Raw genomic sequence first — 7,955 nt, 5'->3', positions numbered from 1 at the left:
AAACATTTTGGTTAGAGTTTTAAACCACGAACGTTTTCGACTAAAATTTAAACCAGAACATACTAAAAATTGATTAAAACTATTGACTGGTTTAAAAAGTAGACTATAAAAAATTAAAAAAGGCAGTAGTCCCAGCGCGGTTTAAAAATTAAACCCAAATTTTTGACCGTGTGGCAATTTACATATGTATGTAAGTAGTAGCGGCACATTGGGTGAACTAAATGCATTCATACATACATATTTATCAGCGGCGGATCCAGAATTTTCTGATGGGGAGGAAGGTTTTGCAGGAAATTTTGCCACTTATTCTAATTACCTTAAACGAGCAATTTTGTGTATATGTATATGTATCCATAATTTTCTCGGCAACGGCTCTAACGTAGCAAAATGAAAAATCGTTTTAAAAAGNCGGTTAGCCGACGACGATTTCAAGGAGTTTGAAGAAATGCGACAAGATGCAGAAAAAAACTTTTATTTGCTTTTCGAACACGTAGAATAAGTATGCACCAACCTAGGTACAGAAATCAAAGTACAGCGATACAGCAGTCGCCAAAAGAATCGCTTTAATGTGAAAACCGACGCCGAGGCATACATCGTATTGCTTTTTACATTCCCTTCCTTGATACATATATTGCTCATTTGAAAAGCGGCTTCCTAAACCATAAATCAGTTTTAAATAATTTTAGTGTTTTGTTTCCAAAGTATGATTTTAACGAAAAAAAACTGAAGAATTGTTTGCTTTCTATGAAAAAGTAACCGACTGCTCGAAACAAAACTTTCTTCTGGAGGTAAAAATGTGGAAAAAACGAGTTTCACACGAACATTTTCGAAATGCTCTCGAAGCATTACAAGTAGCTAATACAACGTCTTTTGGGAATGTTTTTAAGATCTTACGTATATTGGCACTTTTGCCCGTTTCAATAGCCACACCTGAACGAAGCTTTTCATGCCTGAAAAGAATCAAAACCTACTTGAGAAATACAACATGTCAAGAAAGGCTCAACGGTCTAGCATCTATGAATATTCACAAAGATATAAATTTTTCAGTTGACGAAGTTCTAGAAGAATTTTTCAAAAACCCACGAAAAATTTGAAAATTCTTCGTTTCATTGATTTATAAGTAAAAAGAAAAATTTAATGTGTTTAAAATTATCAAAATGTTTTATAAATAAAGCGAAAAATTGAATATATGATTTTAAAAACTCGTGTTTTGAAAATTTATTACGCATACTTTCTTCTAAAGAGCATTTTTCTAGACCCATATTAGTGAAATATTATTCTTTAACCGCCCCTTCCCCCCGTGTATCCGCCACTGATATTTATGTACAACTGTAGCTAATATTGTACGCGTCTTCCCAGGTAGGTTAAGTTCGGGTGATAAACACATGTAGCATAGTTAAATACTGTGTACATAACTACAATTAAAACGTTGTAAATGTTACAAATTCGGCATATGACTGAAAACAACACTCTAAAATACACACAAATTGTGGTTTCCAAGACATGTACGAAGTGATTAGCACAGCTGCGTCCTTCTACTTGTCAACTCGCGGGAAATTCCCCGATTTGCACGGAATATCGGTTAAAGTGGTAATCGGGGAATGGGAATTTTTTTCGGGGAACTGGGTATGTTATTTTTATAGCTTAAAGTAACCCTTTCTGGAGCGACATTTTTTCAATTTGAATCCTAATATCTCCACAACAAGAGTTTTCCCAGATATAAGCTATATACCAGATCAAAGATAAGGTTTGGGCTAGATTTCTGGAAACTAAGAATAAAATTGACTGGCCAGTTTTTGAGAAAATTCTCGAAATCTATATTTTCAGCAGCCGGATGTTTAGTTTTCAGGCGATAACGTCATGACATATTTATATTTCATAAACATAAAAGATAGCGTTAGATAGCTTGTTTGAAGACCCTTCTACTGATGTCCACATCAATGCCATGGACTGAGTAGTGCGGCCTCAGTGGTAGTTTAAAAAATTTCATTTTTTCGAATTTCAGGCAACAGCCACGCCCACAAAGGCGTACGAATCAAAATATCCTGGAGCAAAACCTTCTGAGTTTTTTTTTGTGTTTTAATTCCTGAAAGTTTGGAAAAAATTAAATGATGGTACGTACAGACGCCACATACATTACCAAAGCATCTCGTAGTGGAGACACGAACCAAAACACATTTACCTCTATATCTTTCCAGCTAGTGGCCGGAACTTAATATGTAAGGTATCGTTTGAAAGGTATTGGCCTATAGAATAACACTAAATATATTGGGTGTACCCACATGCCCCTTAAAACGGCAAAAGCAAAAAAAAACGTTTTTTGTTTCGCAACACTTTAGCCTAATTTTTAAGAATCCGGTTAATCGTTTACGAAGCTTGAATATATTTTCTGGACACAATCTGCAAGACCTTTCCAAACATCTCAACATGTCGATTGGACGTCTGGATAAAAACTTCCAAATCTCGTGTATAATATATAAGCGAGTCATTTCAGCATGCTACTGTGGCTGCTTTCGTCACTCGCGCGCACTGCCGTGCGCTGTGATTTCGCAACGTTCCGAATAAATAAAAAAAAGATTTTCCGTACGTTTCAAAGGCAGTTAAAAAATGCGTATAATTTTCGTCTCGAAATTGATATCATAAATTTTGTGTTTCTAGTTCAGCTTTCGTCACTCGAAAATTTTACCTCAAAGAGGTGTTTTATTTGAGATCAATTATTTTGGGGTAGCAAATTTAAAATCGACGAATATTCATAACAATAATCTAGATGTTTTATTTTTCTCAAATAAATTGCTGAAAATATTATCTAAATCTAAATTATGTATTCAAATCGATGTGTCCATTGAAACATATAATTTTCGAATACGGAATATCATATCCTTTGTATTCGAAAAAATTAAAAATAAATACAAGATACGATAAAAACTTATCAACTTGGTACCATCTTTGGATACAATAAACAACTGTCTTCGTCTGATAGTCTCGTAGTTTATTTTTGTTAAGATTTCTACCGGGTGTGGGGCGCATACATGTGCTGTTTTTAAGAAGTNTCATATCCTTTGTATTCGAAAAAATTAAAAATAAATACAAGATACGATAAAAACTTATCAACTTGGTACCATCTTTGGATACAATAAACAACTGTCTTCGTCTGATAGTCTCGTAGTTTATTTTTGTTAAGATTTCTACCGGGTGTGGGGCGCATACATGTGCTGTTTTTAAGAAGTTTTACTTCTATCACGTGTACGTGCTATTAAACTAATGCTTTTTTCTCAAGTAGTTTTGCTCAGTGGCAATTTATACATATGTATGTAAGTAGTAGCGGCACATTGGGTGAACTAAATGCATTCATACATACTTATTTATGTACAACTGTAGGTAATATTGTACGCGTCTTTCCAGGTTGGTTAAGTGCGGGTGATAAACCCATGTAGCATAGTTAAATACTGTGTACATACATGCAATTAAAATGGAGAAAAATGTTACAATTTCGGCATGTGAAAAAACTCTAAAATACACAGAAATTGTCGCTTCCAAGACATGTACGAAGTGATTAGCACAGCTGCATCCTTCAAATTGTCAACTCGCGGGAAATTCCCCGATTTGCAGGGATTTTCGGTTTAAGTGGCCACCGGGGAATGGGCAATTTTTTCGGGGAACTGGCTATGTTATTTTTATATCTTAAAGTAACCAAATTAGACGGATATGATAATTTTTAACCATTTGACCCTTTTTGGAGCGAAATTTTTTCAATTTGAATCGCAATATCTCCACAACAAGAGTGTTCCCAGATATAGGCTATCTACCAGATGAAAGCTAGGGTTTTGGGCTAGACTTGTGGAAACTTATAATAAAATCGACTGACCAGTTTTTGAGAAAATTCCCGAGATGTATATTTTCAGCAGCCCGATTTTTAGTTTTCAGGCGATAATGTTATGACATATTTATATTTTATAAACACGAAATTAGCGTTAGATAGCTTGCTTGAAGGCCCTTCAACTGATATCCACATCAATGACATGGACTGAGTAGGGTGGCCTCAGTGGTAGTTTAAAAAATTGCCTTTTTTCGAATTTCAGGCAGCAGCCACGCCTACAAAGGCATACAAATCAAAACATCCTGGAACAAAACCTTCTTAGATTTTTTGTTCTTTAATTCCTGAAAGTTTGAAAGAAATTAAATGAAGGTACGTACAGCCGCCACATACATACCAAAGCACCTCGTAGTGGAGACACGAACCAAAACACATTTACCTCTATATCTTTCCAACTAATAGCCGGAGCTCAATATATAAGATATCGTTTGAAAGGTATTGGCCTATAAAATAACACTAATTATGTTGGGTGTACCCACACGCCCCCTTAAACCGGCAAAAGCCAAACAACGTTTTTTGTTTCGCAACACTTTAGCCTAATTTCTAAGGATCCGGTTAATCGTTTATATTTTATTTTCTGGACACACTCTGCAAGACCTTTCCAACGATATCTCAAACATATCGATTGGACGTCTGGATAAAAACTTCCAAATCCCGTCTATATATAAGCGAGTCATTTCAGCATGCTATTGTGGCTGCTTTCGTCACTCGCGCACACTGCCGTGCGCTGTGATACGTCGTTTGATTTTACACAAGTGAGTAGTCAACATGCAAACGGCGTTATGTGATTTTATAATAGTAAGCCATAATTAAAACAAGTAAGAAAGTCTAAGTTCGGGCGGGGCCGAACATTAAATACCCGGCGCAAGTATTACATATATGCCTTTTCACCTTTCCGAAAGCTACAGCTACATGGTAAGCCAGGGTGTATATAAATTAGCGTCCTTAAATTTCGAAATATTGACGTTTCGAGCATTTCTAAAATTTACCGTTATATGAAAAGCCGTAATTTTAGTCCGATTTCAATAATTTTGAACGTTTTGCTTTTATGTGGCAAGCACAATAACCATACCGAGTTTGGTACAAATTGGTAGAACGGTTAAGATGTGTCTTCACTTGCCAGACCGTTTCGATAGTTCCTTCATCTTGCCAGACGCTTTAAAGGCGTAGGTGCGAGCATGAAAAAACACTTAAAAATTATACTTTGTTAGGGCGGCGGTCCTTACAAGTTGAATTCCAATTTCTTACAAAATTTGTTAATGCCAATGGCTATTCGCTATGCCACAAAGCCAATTTTTTGCAAAATTTTATAAGAAAGTTAAACATAAAATTAGACTAAAATTCTATAAAAAGAGTAGATTTGAGAAAAAAATCTTTAGAATAAAATGTCCATGTCAATAAAATAAAATCTAATAAGTTAATTAATAATGTGTTGGAGCCTTACGAACTTATTCTAAATTTAATTTAATTAAAATTTCGATATTGTATTAAAAACTTATTGTTTACTATAGGAGGGAAAATTATTTTTATAACACTGTAGGGAAAATTTCAAGTTTTCAAATGACCCAAAAAACGCCGATAAACGTAAATTTAATTTTGGATCCTAGATTATGGATCTATATACCGTTTTTCCATATCAGATCATTTTCACAAGATATATGCGCTGTATGGAACAATGCTCATCTCAAAAATCCAACCACATATAAACCAGAATATAATGGTTGGGTACTGGAAAATTACCAATATCATTTCAAGTAGTTTGAAGGGGATCAGCTACCAAGTTATGTCAGTGATTCTCTAACGTATATCAGGTATGTAATTATTATGTCAAATTATTGTATGTATATAAATTTGTGGCAAATCAGAATTTTATTAACTTGGTTAAGTTATTTCAGAAATTGAATAATTTAATTGAATTGAATAAATAATATAAAAATACATACACACATATTTGAAGTCTTACTTGTCTTACAGCCTTATTCTGTATCACGAACGATTGGCAACACGAACGATTCGTCTGCAGAGGAATGCTTCAAAAATTAGTCCGGCGGCATCATTTTAGCCGGTTTAAACGCAATCGAGACCATTGCAACGTAATGTATGAAAAGCAAGACGAAGACGACCGATAGAGTTTAAAATCGCAATCAGAGATGTTGTCGTCTGCAGACGAATCGTTCGTTTTGCCTATCGTTCGTTTTGCCTATCGTTCGTTTTGCCTATCGTTCGTTTTGCCTATCGTTCGTGATACAGAATAAGGCCCTTAGTTTTGTTTTGATTGCCTATTACACTTTAGGAGCGCTAAAATGACAGAAAAAAGCGCAGAGGCACGTATACTTAATTTTGGGCCATATATTACGGATTTTGCATTGCGAATGAAAAAAAAAAACCTTTAACATAGAAAATGTTACTCATACGCTATATACGAGTATTTACGATTACGGCCATGTACGTAATGGCGTATGCGTAACATTATTTCCCGCTCCTACTTTATACAAAAAATTATTGCATACTTTCATTTGACCAATCAAAACTTATTTGTTTATCCATCGATTTTCATCGATAGTAACTTGATTTTTTGGCAAAAGAACAGTTCTTATAAATTTTATATTCTATATTTCTTATAAAATTTTCCAAAAAATAGGCTTTGGGGCATCGCGAATAGCCATTGGCTTTTGTAAGAAATTGGAATTCAACTTGTAAGGACCGCCGACTCCGATAAGTAACTAACAAAGTATAATTTTTATCAGTTTTTTCATGCTCTCACCTACGGCTTTTAATGTGTCTGGCAAAATGAAAGAACTATCGAAACGGTCTGGCAAGTGAAGACACATCTTTTGATAGTTCCCCAAGTGACATATATAAAAATCAGCTTTTATACTATGACGAAAGTATAACTTAAATTTTTCATGGTTTAAGGGTGTCTGGCAGGGGTAGGAACCATGCTAAGTGTCTGGCAATGAACGACGTGGTTTCTAATGTTATTACGAGTAAAATATATAAAAACTGCCCTTTATACTATCACGAATTTGAGGTGGTATTTTATACACCTTCACTACCTGGTACCTGCCAAAGCCACCACTATCCAAATTTCATACTCTGGGTTTGTTATTACCTGTGATGGGGGCATACATAGAGAAGCTTTCAGCCTTTATAAAATAACGAAGGTCTGGCAGTCGCGGGCTCTTGGGCTATTGCAAGTGGACTACTCAAGTAAGCTTTATAACACTTTTTGTTTAATTTAAAGAATTTGTGACGCAATAGTGAGTATTTTACATAGTATGAGTGTAAACCGATTATTGTGTATAATCTAAAATAACGTGAGTTTCTGTTTTTCAAATTTCTCAGTCCCAATAAACATTTTGGCGAGCGTTCGAAAATGACCTTCGATATCCAATATGAATATCGAACAGAGAACCAACTCATAACCAACCTTAGTTTTCCAACGTTCATAGTATATTGGAAATACACTCGAGATGGGTTCGAAAAAATATGGAAACCATACACGGTGGGCAGGAAGCAAAGATAGGTTGCATAAAAATGTCGACAAAAACTGAAAGCAGGGTTGTATTTGTTGATATTTTTAGGTTAAGAATCCCTTTGAATTGAAATCCTAGCTGCTCCTGTTTTAAAGATATCCACATTTTACATAGTTATGATAGGACCGACTTTTGCGAAAGAGAAAAACATCCTTGTGCATTAAATATTCAACAATGTATGTGTGAGTAAATGTGTGTATATATATTATGTGAAAATATAAGTTTATGTAAGTTTTTAGCCGGTTTCAATCGTTTCCAAGGCGCACCACGTAGAGGCTACTTACTTTGCACCTCTTTGTTCTTTTTTTGGTTTTATTTTTTTATATTTTTTCTTGCTTTATTTTTTTATATTTGTTTTTTGTTTCCTTTTATTTTTTTTGTTGGCTTACCATATAATATAGTCACACATTTTAGTATTTAAATATTTTATTATTTAGTTAAGTTTTTATATATGCTGGAATGAAAATGTCATTACAGTTTTCTTCAGGCGACTCACAAAAGTTGGTTTATCAATCATATTTATTTTGAATCTATCCCAGAATTTA

Source organism: Rhagoletis zephyria, unplaced genomic scaffold (assembly GCF_001687245.7).
Source record: "Rhagoletis zephyria isolate East Lansing unplaced genomic scaffold, Rhagoletis_zephyria_1.1 Rzeph_scaffold_00241, whole genome shotgun sequence".
In the NCBI taxonomy this organism is placed as follows: Eukaryota; Metazoa; Arthropoda; class Insecta; order Diptera; family Tephritidae; genus Rhagoletis; species Rhagoletis zephyria.
Note: the sequence above shows the minus strand (reverse complement) of the source record.